Genomic DNA, 22975 nt, shown 5'->3' on the forward strand with positions numbered 1-22975 from the left:
GTTGGTTACATGCACACACTCCAGAATATTGGACAGAAGTGCAACAGAATGAAGTGTACTGCTTGATTATATATGTTTTTCTGAATCCAGTTCATAAAACCAGTCTGTCTAACCTCAGATGAAGTAAAAACTAGAAATTCCAAATATACAGCTGAGATAGATCCCCTTAAAGAAAAAAAACTAATACTATTAGCACAAGTCAGCTCTGCATGTTCCTGGCCCATATACTTTTAAAAATGAGAATATTAAATTGTTAAAGAGGCAAAGATAGTGACTCCCCAAGGCTTCATAGAAAAATTTATGAAGATATACACAAAGGTGACTTTAGACATTAAAAACTCTAAGAAAAGGTCTGAAGTCTTGCATCAAATGAAGCATGTGCTATTAAATATTGTCACCTAGGCCAGCAAGAGAGACCACACTGAGTGAAAGAGCACATTAGGAGATAATCACCAGCACACTGATACAACATAGAAAGAATTGCCTGTCCTCTGCTGTCCTCTCCAACAGGAGAATTTAACAACAATGTCTAGAAACAGGTATATAACAGTTATATTATTCTGTTCCCCTCAGCAGCATTCTTGCAAGAAACTACAATTAAATAGGTAATCCTGTGTCTCAGTTTATTTTTCTACATATGCAAATACCGACAAGCTCAATAAACTGCTTGGTGTATGTGGCTTCAGTTTAAGCCATTAATTTGAAATGTGGCTTCAGATTCCTGCCCAGTAGTCCTCATCATTCATAGTCCAAAGGGTTGCTGGGAGAAAGTGTCAAAAGAACAAAGAGCCTGCCCAGACAGCCTGGACTTGTTTCCAGACTTTATATTAAAATTTAAAAAAAAATTTAATTAGTTTAATCACTAGCTGATGTTTTATTCAACAGAAGACAGAAAACCTGTTGAATGTTCAAAACCTAAAGCTGCACTCATTAGGGACACAGAGCTACACAAAAAGGTGGAAAACCAGCACCAGGGTTTGGGTCCCAGATGTATCCCACAGCTCTCACCTGAGGCTTCCCTGCCTTTGAAACCCAGACAGAAGGACAGAAGGGTACCCACTGTGACAGCTTCCCTCTTCCTTCTTAGGGGTAAATTCAAACTCTTGTGCTCCCTGCAAAGTACAAGGACTCTACATATCTTGGTTTGTGCCTAATAAATATACAGTGACAGGGAAGCATATTGGATACCATATAGCAAAAGCAAAATGTTCTTTAAGATCTTATGGGAAAGCACTGAGCAATGAATTGTTCTGAACTGCACAGAAAAAATATAACTCCCTCCCTCTTTAAGTCACAGCATAAAGTTTTACACTGATGAAGACAAATTAAAAAAAAAAAAAGAAGCTTAACCTCCAGACAAGAACATGAAGTGTTTTGGTTCATTTTACCAAAAAAGTCTCTTGGGCAAATGATACATAACTTGTATTCTGTTCTCATTTAAGCAACTCATATACTTCCTAAATGCAAAGTACAGATTCTTGGAAGAGCCTTTGATTAAAGCTCCTCACATCAATCCCAGGTGTTACAGCGTGGATACTGGGCACTTTGATGAAGACTGAGAGAGCATAAGCAAAAATAATAAGACATGTCAGTAAATTAACCCTTTGTCTGGATCCGGTTGAGGATTATATTTCAGATTTAGTTCCTATTGAATGATGAATGAGATAATTAATATGAATCAATTCTCTAGGGCTCAACTTTTAGAGTTTTAAGACAGCTAATCATTCCATGGAAGTGGAGTCATACATATTTATCCCAACCCCTACACCTTTAGTAATCACTTCTTGCACTCTCTCTTGCACTGGTGTAGCAGGGGCTTGGAAGGATAGAGACAGGAAGGACTCTGGCTTAATAAATGCAGGATGGATATAAATAAGCACTGTCTAGCACTAATAGGCTGTGCAGAGAACTCCCAAAGGAGACATTGCTTGAGACTCTTAAGAAGAGAATGATTAAGGCATTGGTGAGTATACTCTGGGGAACTATCCTGCAGTGGCAGAGAAATGGGCTAGTAGACAAAACAGGTAGTTTCTAGCAACTTCAAGGCATGGAATTCTATCCCCAGAAGCCATTCAGACACCTCCAGAGAGGCAAGATTATTTCCTATGTACATAAAATTCATGTATGGGAATCACAAACTCCTCTATTCAGCATATAAATGCACACAGTTGTGTAATCTTAATATAGAATATAAATAAACAGTGACAGAGATGCTTAAGATACACACACACAAACTGACAAGGTATTGCCCTGGATGTGTCGGAATACAAAATGGGATATGGCTGCTCTGTATTACACCACATTCCACTTATAAGTTTTTCCATATTCTTCAAGGGTTGAACAATTTTTTGCAATTTATTTACTCTTAGCATTAAAGAGTACCAATGGTGAATTTGCATCCAATCCTTAATCCAAATGGACTTTCCCAGCAATTAAAATCTGTATTTAAAATGCAGTTTTAATATTGTGACATTCAAAAAGCAACCAAAAGTTTTCTCTGATTTTAAGTAGAAAGAGGAAATAATGTATTATTCAAGCTCCAGAGCTTGCTTAATGCAAGATCAATTTTGTTAAGTGTTGCTTAGCAATGGATTATGAGTGCAGATCCTGAATATTAATGCAGGACGGGTATGGAAGTAATTTCTGTGAAACTACACTTGAAAAAGAAGGGATTTTCCTGGTGAACCACAAACAAATAAATAAATACCTCCAGAGTTCCATACACAAAAGGAGGTCACATCTTTTTCACTTCTTGCATCTTTTATTTTCCACTAAGCTGAACAGGAGAAACTTTTGGATGATCTTTGTTATTTTCCAGATATGTACCCAAAGTGCTGAGAGTCTGCTCCCAAACTCTGAGGCAGAGCCAAACTTTACAGTGGCACAGGATGAAGTCAAAGCAATGGTATAAAAGTCTGGGTCACAGTTTTCATAATGTATATTTTTTATCTACAATCCAACACATTGAGTCGTTTAATTATATATATATATGTAAGACTTCTCATGGACAGTGGTAATGTAGCTCTCCCTTATAATCAGAGCAAAGATTTTTGGCATTTAACTACTTCTGCTTTTGGTATAAAAGCAAGCTCCTATCACTTCACACAGTAAAATCCTATTTTATCCTGTATTTTGTTTCTATATGGTCTGTAGAAGAGAGGACATGTGGGCATGCTGTGTTGGGACAATGATGGATCACAAAGCCATGCAAGAGTTGCAGCTGAGATGGAAGTTCCAAGGTGGGTTTGCTTTGATTGAGATTCCCTGCACAAGCTATGCCTGTCCTACCCCTCTGCAAACAGCTTGCTCTGACAGCACTTTCTGACAATGTGCTTTTCTCTAAATATAGACCCCTCCATATTTAAGGTTGCAGTGGAGTTGGTCATGAGGATTGCAACATACAGCTTTGGCAAACCGTAAAGAGGGCTGAATGTCTTTTTGACCTTTTACATGGCTCACATTCTCCATTGTTTTTATAGCATTCATTACTTGAATTTTGTAATATTTATTTTATTAAACTGGAACAACGTAGAGATTTTTGTCTTATGCCATCATTAAATACTCCTACATCTATATTCTACATTGCCCTTTTTAGCTAAAATTTTTCTGTTTTTTCACGGGCTTCATCATACAGGGTGAAGTCTGAAGCATACTAAGATCATTGTTCTAGAAGATTTCCTAGCATCTGTCTATATGAGCCTTTTGGGACCTTCATGTTAATTTACTAAGTCTGTCTTTGCTAAAGATGAAAATTTATAACAAAGTACTTGTTTGACTCTCATTGATTAGTGTCTAATTTGTGTGAACAGGTCCTGCCTAATAAAAGAATAACTTTTGAGTATATATTTGTTTCTAATTCTCCACTTTCCATGCAACTTGGGAAATCCTACTTGTGTGTTTTTTTCCCCTCAGACTCAGCTTTATTTACGAGATCTAATTTTCTTTTAAATGTAGATTTAAATGAAGTGTGGATTTGGTTTTATGCATTTCTTTGGGGAACTGAGGAGAGCAATATATGTGTATGCAGTTGTGTGGCTGTTGATCCTCAGACCACTTTCAACTCCTAATTAGATTGTAAACTTTTCAGGACAAGGACAGCCTCATAGTCTACATCCAGTAGTTGTCTGCTATCTTCAGCCTTAATATTAAAAATAATTACTGGTGTTTATATTATAACATCAACCAGGGGTTTCAGAATTCATACATAAAACATGAGACAGTCCTTGCCAGAGCCCTAATAGCAGAAGTTATTTCAGCAAAGCACCTAAACATATATGTGACCTTGTGAGTAAACTTAGAGGCAACTTCAGGGATTTTCTCTTGCTTCTTTTTTTTCTTTCCTTGTTTGTTTTTTTTCTTCTTCCCCTCCCACTGTGGCAGAGTATTTAAGAGAAGCAGAGAAGTAAAAGAAACTCAGGAGACACAACCATCTCCATTTTTGTAGCGACTTTGTTCCTTAGCAGGAGGGAGAATTACTTGCCTTTTTATTTTGAAAATGTAATGCTAAGGCTGAATATCAAAGAAGCATGATAAACTATCTCAGCCCCACCATTAGTGACTTCCTTCTTCCAGATTCTGCAGCACAGCTAAAATTTTAGGTAAGTCAAGCTCAGAAATTCAGTAAAGACCTTCAGAGATATCTTCAGAGAAACCTTACTGCTTGAATTGGTTAGCTTGACTGCTTAGGGCTCAGATAAGCAGCAGAAATGCTGAAGGCCCATTTTTTTTCCATGCCCTTTTCTTGATTGGTAAGCCCTAGATAGCATTTATTTACTCTTCCACTTTCAAGAGATAACATATGGGGCATTTTCTTTATTTAGGTTTGCTTTCAGAAAGCTGCATTAATTTCCTGTTACTTTGGACATTTGTCTTGCATTGCAGTTCTTGGTTAGGTGACATTTTCCTTGTGTCTCATCCCAGAGGAAGGAAGTGAGACTTGGTGTCAGTCTGCAATGTGAGGATAATTTTGCTGAGGAACACCAGTGGGTCTGTTCAGGCTTCTCTACTGACAAAGGTAGGTGTGCCCAGCTGTGTCCAAGGCTTGCCAAGGCAGGGAGTGAATCATTTTTTATGGAAGGTTCTGCCTCAGGAAGCATGGTCCACAGAACCACAGTTTTCTGCAACAGGAGCCCAGGTTTCCTGGTTTTGAGTTCTCACTACTGTGTGTCAAGAACAGGAGTTTCCATCTCAAAGTATCCTGTGACTTTCTTTACCACAGCATCACTGTATTCATTCCCAGCACACATCTGCACATTCTTGCAGTGCTCAGCAGGCACCTTCCACATCCATCCAGCTGTGCATCACTCCCTTCCACATCCATCCAGCTGTGCATCTCTCCCTCACACACTGACTTGTTGAATGGCAAAGCTGCTCTGTGAAATCAACATCTGCCTAAGCAGAGCTTCTGTATTCAAAATTCAGCTCTGCTGCAGAGTTTAGCGTTCACCATCTCCTGTCTTCAGCCCCAGCAGTAATTGCTGTGGTGCAGCTACGTATGATAAATTTAATAAACCTGGGCCAAAGCAAGTGCTGAATATCATTATGGACAGGACTGTGCATTTACAAAAATTGACAGGTCTAATTCCAGAATTCATATTTATAGTATGCAATCTTACTCATGAAAACAGCCTCCCTGAAGTCATTTTTTATACTCTTTTCAGTCAACATTGCTCTATAAATATGAATATGAAAAGCAATTTTAAAATGATGTGATTGTTCTCCTAGATAAAATTTTCCTTAAAATATATCTGGGTAGATGAGTTAGGGTGGGAAAAAAAAATCAATCTCTGAAACTAGGAAATGCTGCTGTGACCTTTAATTACACATTTCAAATTAGGACTGTGTCACATTGAATTTGCACATAATCAGACTGGATTGCAGAATTTAGCTTATTATTCAGTCGATAGTCTATAACAATTAGGCTCAGAATTTGATCCCAGTATATGGGGTACACATATTTCATAGCAGGCCTTGACCAAAGAGAATAGAGCACAGCTTTCACTTCATTATAGAGTGCTGCCAATCTAAGTACTCCCTCATCTTACTGTCTCTTTTCATCACTTTTCAGTCACCTCTGAATTCCCAGAGTGTACAAACTGGTTTAAGAACTGGCTTAAGGAACTGACAGTTCAACTCTTCTTTGCTCTCATGGGAGGGAAACCAAGTTCTCCTTTCTTTTAGTCATTCTGTCTATGAACAGAATGACTAAAAGAGAAGAGAAGAAGAAGAGAGTTTCATTGTAATTTTTTTTTCCTTTTGTTTATTTTAATCAGGCCTATAAGTTGTTTGTAATTGCCATCTATAACTGTAAAAACAATTTTAGCTGGTGAATTTTGCTAACATTTATGTTGCTGTGTCAGATGTCCTTCCTCTGTCATAAAAGCATCAAACATAACTGGATTTTGGTATTTTTTTCCCTTTTTGTCTTTTCAGATGGAGAACCACACCAGTTTTTTTGGTAATTAGTAGTTTTCTACTTTTCTGTACCTTGATGCTTTTGAGTGTTAGTTCCTATGTGTAAACATCAGGTTTAGCAACCAAATCAGGTGTATTTTGCACAGCAACTGAGGAAGATTTTGACTCTTTTCTGGAGAATACAATTCCTGTCTCAGGCTGGCTGATGAGAGAGTGTCTAATTAACACATAAATCTCATAAAATATACTGGCATGCTTATCTTCTGTCAGAGCAGGGATGTAGAACCAGCCTTTTACTCAATCATGTCCAAATCCACAGTGTTTCTTTACCATTGAGGAAGAAATATTAAGCATTATTTCATCAAGTCCTCATCTCTTCATCATGCCTTGAAGAGAAGAGACCAAGCTAAATCCCAGCGTCACTGAAGAAAACAGAAGGGCTTTTACTTTATCTGGGAGGCTCAGATCCAGCACTATGTGAATACAGATTTGGCAGCTTATGACTTTATCTTGAACCAGGGAAGGTTAATTCTGGAAGAAGCTCTCCTGTATGACAAGAACACCTCTTCTGTTAAAGGATGAGATTTAGAAAACTGTTGTTGGCCCTGTGCAATGTTACTGTTGGAGAAAATGATACAAGAAACCCAGCTGATGTTTCCAGGGAGAAAACAATGTGCCTCCTTCCTTGAAATGCACAAGGCATCTCTTGTACTATAATTCCAGGCTGGATCATCTGCCAGTATAAGAAGACACTGCACATAATTAAAATCAATACTGATGTGTAGATTTATGCCTGCTGGAGATCTAGTTCTCTACTTCAAGCATCCAAACCCAAGAAGGAACTTGGAGGCAATTTAGATAAGAAACACCAACTTCACAAAGAGCCAACATAACTGATTTCTGAGCAAAGGTAAGCAGAGCATTCCTAAAGAATGGATCACAACATATTAGGGTGCAGGATGTTAGGAAGACCTTATTGCTCCTAGGATTGTGTTTTGTTAAAAAGGAAGCACATCCAGAGGGAAGGACAGGATGTAACTTAGTGATGGACAAAATCCAGAAGGGTAAAATGAAAATGAATAACAGCAAATATCTTCAGTGGCATTGGTAATTGAACATGGCACAGTTTTGTTAAGGATAATGACAAAGACATGCAGCTATGATACCATGAAAGTAGAGGCAGATAAATCTCTAAAACGTTCCATGTACACTCAACTTTAGTGGGATTTTTTTCACCTTTTATCATCTGAAAGTTTTGTGTGATACAGCCTTTTATTTATATTGTGTTATTCTATCCAGTAAGAGCAGATGATAATCAGTTGAAAGAGCATTTATCTGTTTTTCCTTGGATTCCTTTGTAGGCCAGCCCTCTGGGTGAGCTCCAGAGAGGACACACAGACAAGTATCACCTAATGCCCATTCATCTCCCTTTGTGGAGCTGCTTCATCATCACTGTTAGACAAAGAAAAATCCTTAGAAGGTGAGCAGGGCACATGGTATTGAACAAAAGGAAAGAGTGTAAGCCCACTCTAGGATCCTTCCAGCAGTTATCCATAGTGCTGAACTCCATTTGTTAGGAAGCTTGACCAGAAAGACAATGTCTGATTTTTGCTGTAGGGTGCAAGTGCTGAGGACATGGAAGGAAAAGTAGAAATGTGACTGTGTGCCTCCCACAGCTCCTTACCATTCAGAGCCAGAAAACAGAGAGAAGTGTGAAATATCACCTCAGTTCTGTTGTTCCCCACTGCTCTCCTCAGAATCAAATCTGGGTTGGATTGATAAAGAACAGCATAGAAAGTCCCAGGAACACTGTAATTAAACAATCGGAATGGCAACATCCAAACATAAGTAGCAACTGAATTTTCATGATTTCATGATGGCAAGCATGGAGTTAAACATAGAAGCCCAGTTTTAAAGAGAGACGGACAAAAGCCAGAAAGCAAAAATTTTAAGACCATAAATTGAGATTGTGCTACAAGTGGTGAGATAAAAGCAAGAGGAGCACCTGGCTCTGTAAATGCGGTAGTTACTTGAAAGAGAATGCCTGAGAGTGTTTCATTAAAATTGGACTTTTATTATAAAAGCAGGGGCTTATTTAATAAGTATTCCTGCTAAAGACTTAAAGTGTCCTCTGTCCATGCAGTCTGCATTCCAAGGTTATCAGAAGAACTTTTGCTGTGGGCTGAACTCAATTTAGCACATGCTTTTTTGTGTGGTGAGTGGCTGTGAAAAGGATTCAGCAACACAAATCTGTCTGTGTTCTGAATGAGAAATGAACTTCTGTTAAAGATCTTGCAAACCTCAACTACAGCTGCACAATGCTGATACCGCCAGGCAAGAGAGGATGACCTATTTGTGTCTGTCTGAACTTTGTATTCATCTTTTGATCCCAAGCAATGAAACCTGAGGCAATACACCAAACAGGAGAATGTAAGGAAGTGAGAATTGTGTATTTAGTTGTCCTTATATGCTGTTTAACTTCAGATTTTAATCTAAGATTTTCCTCTTATAAAATTTCTTAACGTCCAAAAACACTGTGTGCTCAGGAGATTTTTAATCATTACTATGAACAAGGAAATTTGGAACACTGCAGGCAGAAGGTTAGAAAGGCCATGTATTGTAATGTAAATTTCATTGTTAGGATCCACAGAAATATATTTCATTTTTCTGAAGAGGAAAAAAAAAACCTTGAACCCATCATTATCTGGATCCATGGCACAACAGAATGGAATAAGACATTTTGCAAAAAGACCTATCATCTCTCCCCTCCCCAAGTATTTGTGCACTACAGCATTGGTACACAATTCTTTGTCAGGAGATAAACCTGTTCTATTGCCTTATGTGCAGGTTATTCAAGAACTAGAGACTAAAGAGGATATTTATTGAAATGCTACAGTATGGTCACCACAATCCAACAGTATCTAATGATACCCTTGCTCCACTTCAAACCTCTACCCCACAGACCCATCATACCTGGCATCATTTCAACCAAGACAAGGAAGACAGGGGAGACAGAGCAGGATGTTTTCTCTGGGCTAAATGCATGAGACACCCCATAAGAAACACTCTGGGGTTTAAAATATGTTCCTCTCTTTAGGCAGTCTGTCATTAGCAAAGCAAACAGCAGCTTTGGAGCAGCTTTGGTACTATCTAAAGAACCCTGCTAAAAAAAAAAAAAAAAATTGAGTTACTTAAATATTTTTGCCACTTAGATTTCTTTTTTATACTTCCAGGTATTTTCAACAGTGTTCAGTCCTCTGCTCCCATACAGCAATGCTCAGAACACAGAGTGTGTCTTTCATTTGTCAGAAAGTGTAAAGGGAGAGATGGACACAGTTCACCTAACTAGGCAGCAAAAGATAGTCTGGAGCTGTTAGCTCATCTCACAACTCTGGTTATTATTTACTCAGATCAGTGGGGTCTGGAGATTATTACCATTACAGTCTCTTGTTCACCTCAGGCACACATTCTCATCAACTCTTGTTATGGTCAAATAAGTGGCTTGAGACAGTTCCCCCAAAATTCATTGCTTTCAAATCAGTGTCTGTATAATCAGAGCTCCTGCATGAGCACTCACAGGATTGCTGCAGCAGCCAGGCTGATATTTTGCTGGTGTTTTGCTTCCTGGTTGTGTGTCAGAATTCCAGAGGTCTCCCAGTTGGCACGGAGTGACTGTGTGGGAAACCGTGGGTACAGCTGAGTTGTGCAGTTGGCACTGTTCCCCAGTGCCATTCCTGAGCCTGCCTCTCCCTTTGGGGCTACTGGGTAATATTCTCTAGCCTTTGCCTTGACACCAAACACTTCTGACCAATTACACCAAACAGTTGGAATGAGCCCTGAAGAGCACAACATAACACAATACCTGGAGTCAACAAGGATCAACATCTCAGTGTGTGAGATAAGCCCTGTATGTGCTGCATAAACGATGGCAAGAGCTGGCTCTTTTCCTCTCCAGGCAGAGCAAAGCAGAGATCCTTTCCCTTGTGGGCTCTCTAGCTCAGTCTTTAAATAGCTTTGTTTTGTGCCAAGTCCTATAAAGCACAGCCCAGACTCACTGCAGTGTGTGAGGCAAGCTGTGTACATAAGTCACACAGCAGCTCATAAGTATTTTTGTTAGCTATGTAGAGAATGCCATGTTACTACAAGGTAGGCACATTCATGATCATTAGAACAGCTCCCTGTAATGACCATAATTACATTGTGATATTCTGTTACACTTCTGAGCACACACCCATCTCAGAGTTAACATGCCTGAAGATATTTTCTGTAAGGCAGAAAGATCTCACTGTTTAGATCAATAAAAAAACTCTTAAATTTGGTACTTATGCCTTTTTATGCATGAAATTTTACTGAGTTTCTCTCTCAATATATGTATAACCAAGAGAGCTAACACAGTTGCTGGAATTTTAAGTACTGCATTCACTGAAGTTAACTTACGGAAGTCAAAACTATGCAGCACCAGGGGAAAAAAATTCAAATTCTGAGAATCTCAAATCATAAGATCCCTGTATTAGGATTCTGCAAAAAAATGCAGTTGTGAGAACAGAATGAAGCTCCTTCCTGAGAAAACAAGTGGCACAAAAGAGTAGGAATATTTAGTAAGATAATTCTGTCTCCAACTCAGGAGTAGCCTGTTACTGGAGTCACAATGTTTCACTGTAAATATTAAGGAACAGCCTAGATGCCAACACACAACTGTCCACATTAAGTAGAAATGCAAGGGCATGAGATAATGATGTGAAGGTGGGGAAGTCAAACCCCCAAAACAGGCAGGAGACTGGACTCAATTACAAGAAAAGTGCAGCAGCACAGTGAGAGGAGTAGGGAAGGCTGGCTTTGACCCTCCCAACTAGAGGGAGAACACATGAGAGAGGAAATAAATCTTCCAAATGCCATGCAGGGAAATCATTGATTCAAAGCAGTGTCTGTTTTTACATAGCATAGTGCACACGCAGCAAGATGGTTTAAAGGAAAAGCTGGGGTGATTAGTAGGAATGAACATCAGGAAGGAAATTGGCAGTTTGTAGCCCCTCTGATTTGGCTTTCCTGGCTTGCCTGGCTCACCTTTTCCAAGTACAACAATTCAGAGCCAGCTGAACATGCCACCAGAAGACTTTGGACTTCCCTCCTAACCATGACTGGTGTCACACTCTAGATTGTTTCTTTTTGTCTCTTTGAGCTCAAGGTCAATCCAGGAAGCTTAAATCACCCATCATTTAAGCAGCCCTTTCTCACTTAAGGTTACTGTGAGCCACCCACAAGTCTGAGTGACGGGTAGTGCCAGGAGGGAGCTTGCAGCTACCCAGGCACCCAGCCTCCAAATTCCCCAAAGGCTCTGGCCCACTCTGACTCCAAAAGCCACGTACTGAAACAGTGTGATATGAAATGGTACAATATGATATTGTAACCAAAGGGTGAAAAGGGATAAAGGTGAGGATAAGTGAGGACAAAAGCCTGAAGGAAAATGTAGAGGGGAGGTTTTATCCTTTAATCTCTCAGCTTTGTTTCAGCCTGTATGTAGCAAGGGAATAATCATGTCAATGACAGGCAGAGCTGCAGGGAGGATACCCATTCTGTTCCATGGCAGCTTTCAAGATGTGACAGTTTCATTTCACAGTGAGCAGGAAAGGGTCCAAAGCCCTGTGAGACCTATCATGAAAAAAGTAGTGTCAAAGCATTCAGTTGCTGATCAAAACTTGAACATTTCAGCTCTGGACCATGTGAAAATGCAGTCTTCCTGTAGGGCTTGCCTTTCCTGTAGGAGCCTGAGAATTAAATTCCTGGCCTCTTTATTCACAGTAAAGCTTTTTTTTTTTTTTTTCCTATAGTGTACAATAATCTGTCAGAAGAGGAACCCAAATCTTTTTCTTGGCATCCCATGGTGACATAACAAGTTCTTCTTTGAGCTGTTTTCACTTCCCCATAGCACAGGTTTCCCTCCATTGTGTGCTATTCAGGGTTTCTGTCATGTTTAGATGATGTTATTTGTACAAGAGTCTCTGAACAGAACCTGGATTGACACAGGGACAGGTTTCTCAGCACCTTTTCCATTTTCTCTGTGCCTCTGGCAGTTGGTGCAGCAGGCAGAATATCCCTGTCCATGGGGCAGCAACAGTGCTTTGAAATAGGAATCACACCCACAGGCTCACCGTGGGAATTGACCTCTCAGCTGCTGGAAACCTTGAAGTCTTTTTGTGTCCACTTTGGAGCAAAGGAGGGAATTACAAAGTCTCAGCAGTGCAAGCAACACAGCTGATTCCTCAGAAATGTGCAAATCTTGATTAGGAAATTAAAAACTTAAATAATGCACTTCAAGTTAACAGGCTTAGGCTACTTGGCAAATTATAAATATTCCTGGAGAGTCATCAGCATCTTTCAAAAGCACAAGAAGTTTTGCTTTGTTAGAATTGCTGTTGCACACATATTGCAAAACATCAAAAAGAAAGTAGCCTGGCATGGTTTCTTAGAGCTGAATTATTTACATTAAAGGCTTGTGAAATTAGATCCTTTCTCCATAATCAAAAGCCTTTTTACAATGATATGAAACAAAATGCTTTCATGGAGAGTATAAGTCATTCCTGTGTTTTATCTTTATGCCCCATTCCTTTAATCTCATGGCATGATGTGGACCTCAGCTGAATCTAGAAGCCTTTTAGCTCTGCAGAAATACTGCCTGGAAAAAGTATATATCTGTGATGGATATAACTTGAATCTTTGCTAGTTGAAATAAAAACTTGAGTTTATTATCTGTAATCTCTTGGTATAATTCCAAAATTATAGCACTGAGTAGATGTACAGCTGAAGGTTGATTGTTGTCATTATTAGAGCACCTTTCTGATCATTTGATCTCAGTCCAAATCATGTATGAAAAAATGTAGCAAACAGTAAAGAATGTCAACCTAGAGCATTTGGTTTTCTATGAATTAACTTTCAGTCCTTCATTTATTCTTATTCATATCAGATTTGTAGGACTTTGGATCAACTTGGTTTGCATTTTTTAGTATTTTCCTCCTCCTCACACACCTTTGCCAGTTTCTGTCATATTTTTCAGTAGTCCTGGTGCTGCTTAGCTCCCAGACCATCTGAATGGGAGCAAGTTCAGCCCATAAACTAGAAAAAGGAATTTGACCATCAAAACACTGAACGTTCTACACTGAAATCTCTTCAGAAGAAGAGGGCACTGGATGCCCAGAACATTCCATTTCTCCAGGCACAGGCTGCAGTGGTTTTAAATAGAGAGTGCACATGGATGTAGTGATGTGGCCTTCAAAAAGCAATGCATGATGCAGTCTGTACTTTGGAGAATCTTCCACTGCTGTGCAGTGCCTGAAAGTTTGTTACTACTCAGAATAGAGCAAGATTATTCTCTTTTTAAATGTAGTTTAATAATATATTGAAGTTTTTCTGAATCATGGGAACTGCCAGAAAAACTCTTCGTGCTTGGTCAAGCAAAACATTTTAGGTAGAATAGCTAACATGTAGAGTATGATTATTCAGAAGTTTTGCCTTTATTTTAGTGTTGTGTCATAAGATCTGACAATTTACTACAGAAGATTTACTTGAGAATTAAACAGATACATTTGTGGTGACAACCAGTTCATGAAAGCTTTTGCTAAACTGGGACATCTGTGTGCTGGAGTGCTGCGGTTTGGGAATTTTTAAACCATTTTTGGAACTCTCTAAAGAGCACAAAAGTCTGCTTTGTTCATCTTCTGCAGATTCATCAGAGTTGCACATATAGTTTGCACATTTGTCATCTTATTTATGACAACTTCAAACATTTTTTTAACATCTATTGAAACATATAGTGAGTTATGGCTCTGGTGAATTACCAAGAAGTCATGTCTCTGAATATAGAAAATATCAGGATGGAATGTCTTCTGTCTTATATGTTTCCAAGGCAAATTGCTCATTAGCTGTTTTCAGATCTGGTCTGCAGGTATTTGCATTTTAAGAAAATGAGCAGTCTTTTCAAATTGGCCACCATCAGTCTTCATGTCAGCTGCAGCAAGCAACATTTCCCTGCATTGTTTTGTGGTGATAACTAAAGGGAACACTTGGGACTGCATTTATTTAAAATTGTATTATTTCTGAAAGAATGACGACAACTGGCTTGGGTGCAGCCTGCCCAGCTTTATGATGTTCAGAATGTTAAAAATTTCATTCACATTGCTATAATGGAGAATGCTTTCTCTGTAAGCAAAGGTGAAGGCACTAAAATAAAATTCCCTGGTCCATAAGACAGTGATGGGTCTTCAGCCAAAGGCAATTATAAACCTTCCCTCAAGAATGGCTCTTCAAATGCTGAGATATTTCTGCCCACTCTCTCTACTGTGGATGAAATATCCCCTTTCTGAGTAGCTGAACCATGGACTGATTACTAACAAAGGAAAGTAATTTTCCCATTCTAGTACTTTCACAGGTATAAGATATAGTTTCTTAATGTTTCTGTTCATTTTCCACTTAATTTTCTTCTGTCAGAAACAGAAGCTCAACACAGTTTGAGATTTCAGCATTTAATTCAACCTGTTTTGAAAAGCTGTTATCACTTGTTTAATGGGTTTTACTACAGAAGGTCTCTTAAACAGGCAAAGAGGGACCATTAACACTGAACATAAAGATTGCTTTTCATTCCACCAGTAGTAAGATTCACTTCAACCTCCTATTTTTGACTCCCTGACACAGCATTTCCTATGTTGGTTTATCTTCTAGGAATAGAAGATACTTAATAGTTACTAAGCTTCCCTTCAAGGAGAATAAAAAAATTAATTGGGGCTGAACTAAAATATAAAGACATTTGTATTTAAAGAGTCCAATTTAGTCTTAAGACTCCAATAGTGACTAATTAATCCTCAGTTAGAGGCAATTGTTAAAAGTGAGTTTTTTCTTACATTCTCCATACAAAATGAAACCTTCATTACTTATATATTGATAATCAGCTCATATTGTGCTCCAAAATAACACCATTCTGTTGAAATTTTGCTTGCTATTCTCAGAATAATCCATGGTTACTGCACAGAAGGAATATGTGCAGAGTGGCAGATTGGTCACTGGGTGGTGAGGGTCCTAAACCAGGCTCAGTGTCAGTGGGCTTTAGGTCAGAACCTAAGTCCTGAGATTTATCAGTGAGTATTTCATGTGCCATTTATTTTGTGTTGGATGCAATGAAAGGTCAGGCCCCAAAGCAGCAAATAATTAAGCAACTGAAACACTAATATGTGCTTCAACACATCAGCTCTAGTACCAGTGGGGGAATTACAGTTAAGTGTGAAGAGAAATGGATCCCACCTTCTCCTTCAGTAACCCACCTTGCTGAGAGAGCAGTTAACAAACTGAGGACTTCTCTCTGCATTTCAGTCTCTTTTGACATTTTATAAAACTACTTTTTCCTTGCACAGTGTCCTGCCATGTCTCATCTGAACCCCAGCCTGTGTTTTTGTGTCTGACCTAGGAGGGGCTGATGGTGGCCTTTGTGGCCTCACAGCAGGTGTCTTGTGGCAGACAGGCAGCTGGAACCTGGCAGCTACAGCTCACCTGTTACCTACTTGAGGGGGCATCATTTGCACTGACTTGAATTAAGTTTTCACACTCTTCCCTGAAATGGTACAATGATAGTTACATAAACTATCATTGTTTCTGCTATTGCAGAAGGCTATAGATCTAATTTTCTATAAATTTTTTTTCATACCCTTTGTACATCCAAACTCTTAAAACAGTAATTGTGAATGCTACAAGGACAGAACATCTAAAGCACCTTAACAGCCACTGTGATGTCTTTGGCCGAGTCAAGCACACTCTTGGCAGAAACATCAGCTCTACCTTCTCTTCCCTATTAAAATAAAAATAAAATGGTTTTAGCAGTGGAGGCACATCCAGAGATTAAACTCAAACTCTTGTGTTTACTTGAGATGTCTCAGTGAATTAATCATCTCACTTTGTTAATTAACCTTGCTAGTACCATTAAATAACAATGTGGTTTCTGTTCATCCATGGAACCAAGGCTGCTTGGTACTTATTTGACTACAAAGCTTCCTGCAATGACTCCCCAGAGCTGTTTTATGAGAGGGACTGTGAAAGAGCCTAATCTTAGCAAGGTGATTTATATTGGTCTGTTTACCATTGCTAATTTCAAGGTCAATAAAGCAAAGCAAAGAAACTTGAGTCTGAACTCAGAAAACAGATTAGGAAAACAAAGAGCTAAACCTTCTTGTGCTCTTGAAGCATTCTTCCCTAGCTTAGAGAGACTCAAGTACTCTTGTGAGGGCTTTTGTTCTCAGCAACATATGAAAACACTAAATTGTGAAATATTGCTCTTCCTTCTTTGTCCAGCTTCTTCTCACAAACCGAGAAAAAAGGCATCATTAACCAAGTACCAGCTTTTTTACCCAGAACCCATTTTTATTTTTATGAATAATTGCTCCCCTATAAGTTATTTGTTAGGTATCAGAATCTCCTGGGTAGGACTCAAACAAGGAGGGTGGTTTTCCCTTTAAATACACAGCCTCAGACAAAAGAAATGCCTAAGCCCACATGCTTTGAACCAAAGCTTTCCAAAGAGCATCCTTGAGTGCAGGCTCAGGAGGATGCCCAGGTTTACATCTTTAGCAGGTTTGAGACTGGGATGCCAGGAGAAGGCAGGTGTCACAATGAAAATGTCTGCAAGCTGTTGCAGTACTTCAGTCGCCACAAAAATGGGAAAGCAATCCCTGCTGTTTATTGTAAGACTTTTGCTACTCTCAAACACAGCATTGATCACAGCATCAATGGCCCTACTCATGTCTTGCCTTTCAACCAAATTTTGGAGCTGCAGCTCAGATCAAAGCAGAAATGAGCTCCAGCTTGCTTGGGTGAGACTGTACCCATCCTGAAAGAGCAGCATCCTGATTAGATCTGGAATTTTGTGTCATCTTCCTCCTCAAGAAGAAACCATGGCGTTTGTATCAGAATGTTCTGGTTTGCACCTTTCTGTCTTTTCAAGGTAAAGCTTATCACCAATGGCTTTGCATTTCTCTGTTGAAGATTTAGGTTTTTAGATTTTCTTCATTTTCACATGGCTGGAAAGCCTCTAAGTAATTATTTTTGAAAGAAGCTTTTCTGCTTCACCTCATTTAAATGGACTTTTTTAGCAAAAAGGAAAAGAATATAATGATAAAGAGAGCAAATATTAGGGATCCAATCTGTCTTATTTTTAAAACAAGCCAGAGGACGCTGTAATACTTACATCTGTACCCCTTCCTCCTTGGCAAAATCAGCTGAAAACCACAGAAAAAGGGAAAAAAACAAAAAAGGAATGATTGGTAGGAAACCCATTAATCTATTTTAAGAGAGGAAAAGATTGGGTAACATTGAATAGTCAACAAAACAAAAGTCAAATTGAAACGATTCTCTTGAGGTTCTATTGAGAAGTTTGCTTGGGATAATCCTCCTCAAAGACTCACCTAACTCTGCAAATACAGGGAGGTTTCCTCTCCTCCTGTATCAGTGTGATGCATCTACAGCTGTCAGGGCCCTGACTGCAACAGAATTCCTTGGGCCTGCTCTGTGTTAATGCTGAGGAATTCAGGTGCTGGTAGAATCTAGCAGAGAGAAGAAGGCAGGATACTCAATTCTCAAATAATCTTTGCTGAAGGAACAACAACAAGGTCATTTCAATAAGCTAGGAGAGCCATTAATATCTTGGCACCATGATATTTCCTCGCAAGTCGGAAGGCAAGCTTAAAGTTGGGATTATCTGGAACCAGTTGAACTGAAACTGTGTCTTTTTATTACCTCCACGACAGGACTTCCTGCTCGGCACAGATGGCTTTGTCAGTCCCACTCTAACAGAGCTTTCCTTCCAGCTCTGCAGCAACCCATCTGCCAGGGTTATTATTCTTTTGTCACAAAAGAAATAATGTTTCTTTCCCAGGCACAGCCACGGATAACTATTTTTTAAAGCCAGCTCCTCATTTTTAATTACAATACATTTCCCAACCTAACACCCCAGAAAGGCTGCAAGAGCAATGAAAGATAATGCAGCTTTATACACAGAGTCTGTAAATACACATTATTCATTCAGTCTGAAGAAGCAAACAAAAGTCCAAGATGTTACCTTGAAAAGCAAACAATGGCTCTTTTTAATAAATAGATCTCTTCTTCAGCAAGGAATATTATGTTTATTAGAAAATCATAGTTCTTGGGTAAAAAATAACATCTCCAGCAATTATTTTCCTTCTGCATTTTACCTGTATTACAGACTCATAAGAAAATATTTGAATAATTTAATGAGAATTTTTTCACATGATGTACTTAGATTTCAAAAAGAGCATCAAATAATATAGCAGCAAAGTCAAAATAACATCATACAGCACCATCTGGAATATCAAATTACTGTATTTGAAAGCTTTGACAAAAACTATTTGCTACCTGCTGCAATCTGCAGAAAATACCACAAAAAATGATCCAGTTAGAGGAAGGTCATCACACAGACCTCATTCCGGGGAGAAGCCTGCTACAGTTTAGAAATGCACATTTCTGCTTCTGACTGAAAAAGATATCCTGTTGGGAAGCTAGAGGAAGATAAAATAGGTAGAGCTATTTGTTTGAACAATCTTGAACTGGGGAGCTATAGAAAGTACATAATTGCTCTGCCACCACAAAGCCTGGAGTAGAAATCACACCAGCTCCTTTCCCAGCCTGGCTCTTTGCCCACACATAGGCTGCCCTGCAGGGATGCCCTGGAGCCAGCTTCAGCCAGGGACACTGTGGAACTGGAGCAGTGCCCAGGGGCAAAACAAAGTTTTAGTCATTCACAAATACTTATCTTGTATATTTAAGTTTTTGTCCTGGTTAGAGAGTGGTCACGGACTAAAGGTTGTGGAGCTGGATAATCCCAAACCCAGCCCTCTCTAGTCCTTGACTATCAAGAGCCTTGGTTCCCCTTTCTGCCAGCAACAGGAAATGGAGACACTTTCCAATGAGGTCCAGCATCCAAATATCTATATTGATTAACTCCCTAAAGCAAGAGTGCAGAGAAAAAATCCAATCTGATAGTGCACTGGGAAACAAGAAAGCCCATGTTAAATGAATTACATTTAAGTTTGGTACACAAGCAGGAAACCACAACATTCCAAATATCTTTCCAGTTGCTTGAATTTTCCTTAAAGACCTTTTAATTCATAAGAATTAAACCATAAACTTTCTAACTTTGAAAACCCCAGCTGAGACATGTCCCTCGGGCAGGAGGAAAGAATAACCATGACCTAGTATTTTCGACAGCAAGTAGCCTGGTGTTAGCTGCTGCTCAAGCACTGTCCTCATTGGACAACTGGAAATGTCCCTTCAGATCCCAGCTATACATCAAACACCTCTGAGGGCAGCTTGCTCAGTTGGATGGAAAATGGATCATGACCTAAAGCCCCCTTGCAGTGCATCCCTCTGTACAGCAAAGCAGAGCTCCACAGGACTCCAGTGCTGCCAAGGGGAGCTGAGAATGCATTGAAATTTCATTCTTGCAAATGAAAGCAACCTCTAGTGGTCCAGTCAGCTTTATCAGGCTATTTATAAACTAACTTGATAAAACAGTTAAAACACTGATATAAAATATTTTGCAATGACTCCAAGTGTTTTGGGTCAACAAGGATAAATCTCCATGACAAAAAATTAGATGCATCCTTGCTGGAATCTGTACTTCTACTTCATCCCATTTGCCTCAAGTTCACTCACATCTTTGTGACTTGTCTTCCTAGAAACAGCTATATGAGCTAGAATCTCACTGTTTGTGGGAGCAAATACCAAGTTCTACATACTAGAGAGTGTTATAAATAAAGATATTGCAGCCTTGTGCAACACTGTCACATCTACTCTCTGTGAAATCTGTGTCTTCATCTACTTTTGAATATTATATTGTAATTCAAAATTCTATTTGAATCAGAGCTTAATCAGACTCTGATACTTGTGTCAGCATGCTCTCCCTTATGAACTCCTCTGCAATCCCTGATTTATTACATTGGTTGAGCTGCTTATTTTTAACATGTTTGAGCAGGACAGGACTTCCTCGCTCTAAAGGCAAGGTAAGACTGAGAGTGAGTGAAACCCTAGGAGCCACTGTTAAAGTGTTTGCATTTGCCAAGAGAGGAGCCTAGTAGGGATTTTCACAAGTATTTAACAAAGTCCTTTCATTCCCAGTGGATTTAGAATCCATTTCTCTAGAGCCATTTCTGCAGGGAGTGATGTGAGCCCTCTCTTCCCTCAGGCCAGCAAGCCCAGAGGTGGCTGGAGGTCAAGCAGCTCTGAGCAGAGCGCTGAGCTCCTGCTGAGAGTCACCGTGGATCTGCTCAGGCTCAGCCTGGCTCTGCCAGACAGCTCGTTATGGCAGCTGAGAGCATTTGGGTCTGTCTAAAGCCTTTCTTGGGAGATGCTCCCTAAATCTTTGTCACTTAGCCAACCTCTAACTCTGAATTCACAAGTGAGTCTGTCCCTGCTAAAAGCCCAGGGAAATTTTTGTAGACTGCAACATGTGTAGAATAACTTCACCCTTAGGTCTTTAGCAAGACCTTAATGTGCCAGAGTGGTTTAATGTCAGATTTTAGTGATCTATTAAAAAAGGAGAAATACCTTTTGCAAAATTGAAATCCACATTTAGACACGGCTCTTATGTACAGTGTCTCATGACCTGGGTGAAGACCTTTCCTCTAACCCAGTCATTGAAACAACATAGCTGACTGCAGAAAATTACTAATTTATTTCACTCTAATAATTTAGAGCAATACCTTTTTATGGGTTTTTTTTTTTTAATTTGCACAGTTTATGCTGCTAAGGTTTTCCCATGGACAAGGTGGTGTGTTCTCTGACATTGCAATTCAACCTATTGAACCTGCCTGCTCAGTCCTTTCTTCTTTCGTCACATGGGGGCAGCTGAACAGACCAAGAAACCTGTCCCTTAAGAACAGGGTGACTTCAATTGGCTGGTGGAGCTGAAGGTTCCAAAAGCAGAGACCTGTTCTCCTGGGGGAGTTTATTATGTGAAAGAAAGGTTATGCATGGTAAATTCCACCAGCAGAGAAAGAGCCCTTTGCACACACAAAAGGAGCCAGTCTTGGGAAATGTATAGCTCCATTTAAAAATAAATTTAAAAAAAGCTCCTAGAGATATCGAGTGCTCTGTGTGTAGAGATAAAGGTATTAACTTTCTGGACTATTTTTTTGACAAAGGAGGAGTTCTACTTTTGTCTTTGCAGAGACACTCTATCCCTCAGAGACTCAGGAAAAAAATAAGTGTGACAAGCAGCGGAACTTTTTTCTTTTTTTCCTTCTGATGAAGTCTTCAGGGATTCACAACAGAGATTCAAATAAAAAGTGCTGAGAGCTTCCTGTGGGATGGCCAAACAGAAAACTGTGAGTGAGGCTGCTCAGCACTTTGCTGCTTCCCTGGAGCTTTTCTCTCTTCAGGCCAGCACATTGTTTTACTAAAAGGCCATCCTATTAAAGTGAGGGATTGTGCATATACACATCCACAGATCCCTCTGCACCAGGAGGGAGACTGAGGAATCTCCTTGAATTTGCAAGAATTGCGCAAACCCAAATTAATGCCTGTAACTGCTGCTCTGCAACTTTTGGTTTCCTTACATCCTAAAGAACAATCAGGTCTTTCAGCCTTCAAATTTCTTCAGTTTTCACAAAAAGGAATCAAATTTTACACCTTCCCTTAACCATTCTTGGCACAGCTGGAATTCTGATGCCTCATCAAAACCCTTGATTCCATCTGCCACCGATGGATGTGAAATCAGATTAAACTTTCTGGATTTACTATTTACCTACACATTGATTTAGGATGCAAAGATGTATTTTAGCATTTAATTTACCTGGTGCTGCTCAAGTCCAGTTAGCTCAGTAATCACATCTCTCCCTTCTTCCCCTACACGTAGGAACAGTCACAATGCTTATTTTTGTTACTATAGAAAAAATCCCAACTCATATTTCAAATAGAACAGTACAGGAAGTTGTTTTGTCTCAGCAACATCTTCTGTAGCCATCTATTCAGCGCTGATTTTTTGTTCAAATCCTTACTGTTTTTGAAAAGTAGAGACCATATCCAAATGATCAGAGGTTGGTCCCTTTCCAAGCAATATTTTCCCATCTTTAATATGGGTTGCTGTTGGTGCTGGGCATCCACAGCCACCCATGTACCCATGGAAGGGGCATGAGTCACAGAGTGTGATGAGTCAGTAAGACTCACTGCTGACCTGCAGCTAAATGCTTCAGAGGACACCTGGAAAACAACACTGAATAAAAGCCCAGCAGACTTCCCAGCAGGAAGAAAACTTTGGGAGTATGAGAAACTTTTATTGGAAATTATCAGTGTGAGCAGCCACTGGTTGCCAAGGTTCCAGTTTGCCCTTAGGCTGATTTCTTAGACTCATAGAATGATTTGTGAGGGAAGGGACCTTGAAGATCACTTAGATCCAAGCCTCTGCCCTGGGCAGAGACAACTTTCACCAGATAAGGTTGTTCCAAGCCCCATCCAACCTGGCCTAGAACACTTCCAGGGATGGGGCAGCCACAGCTGCTCTGGGCACCCTGTG

At 39.6% G+C, this 22975-nt stretch overlaps 1 long non-coding RNA gene across 5 annotated transcripts in view; it reads left to right on the forward strand.

Moving 5' to 3' along the window:
• Nucleotides 1–22975, forward strand: part of LOC132334229 (uncharacterized) — a 35897-nt gene that overhangs the window by 3832 nt on the left and 9090 nt on the right. The window contains exons 2-5 of one of the 5 annotated variants that reach the window (XR_009488359.1): nucleotides 3154–3239; nucleotides 4882–5014; nucleotides 6433–7324; nucleotides 7776–7894. This is a non-coding gene — a long non-coding RNA (uncharacterized LOC132334229). Of the gene's footprint in view, nucleotides 1–3153; nucleotides 3240–4881; nucleotides 5015–6432; nucleotides 7895–22975 lie in introns of all 5 variants that reach the window. The other 4 variants (XR_009488360.1, XR_009488356.1, XR_009488358.1 and 1 more) reach the window with 4 other exon arrangements.

The sequence above is a fragment of the Haemorhous mexicanus genome, chromosome 15 (assembly GCF_027477595.1).
Source record: "Haemorhous mexicanus isolate bHaeMex1 chromosome 15, bHaeMex1.pri, whole genome shotgun sequence".
Taxonomy (NCBI): Eukaryota; Metazoa; Chordata; class Aves; order Passeriformes; family Fringillidae; genus Haemorhous; species Haemorhous mexicanus.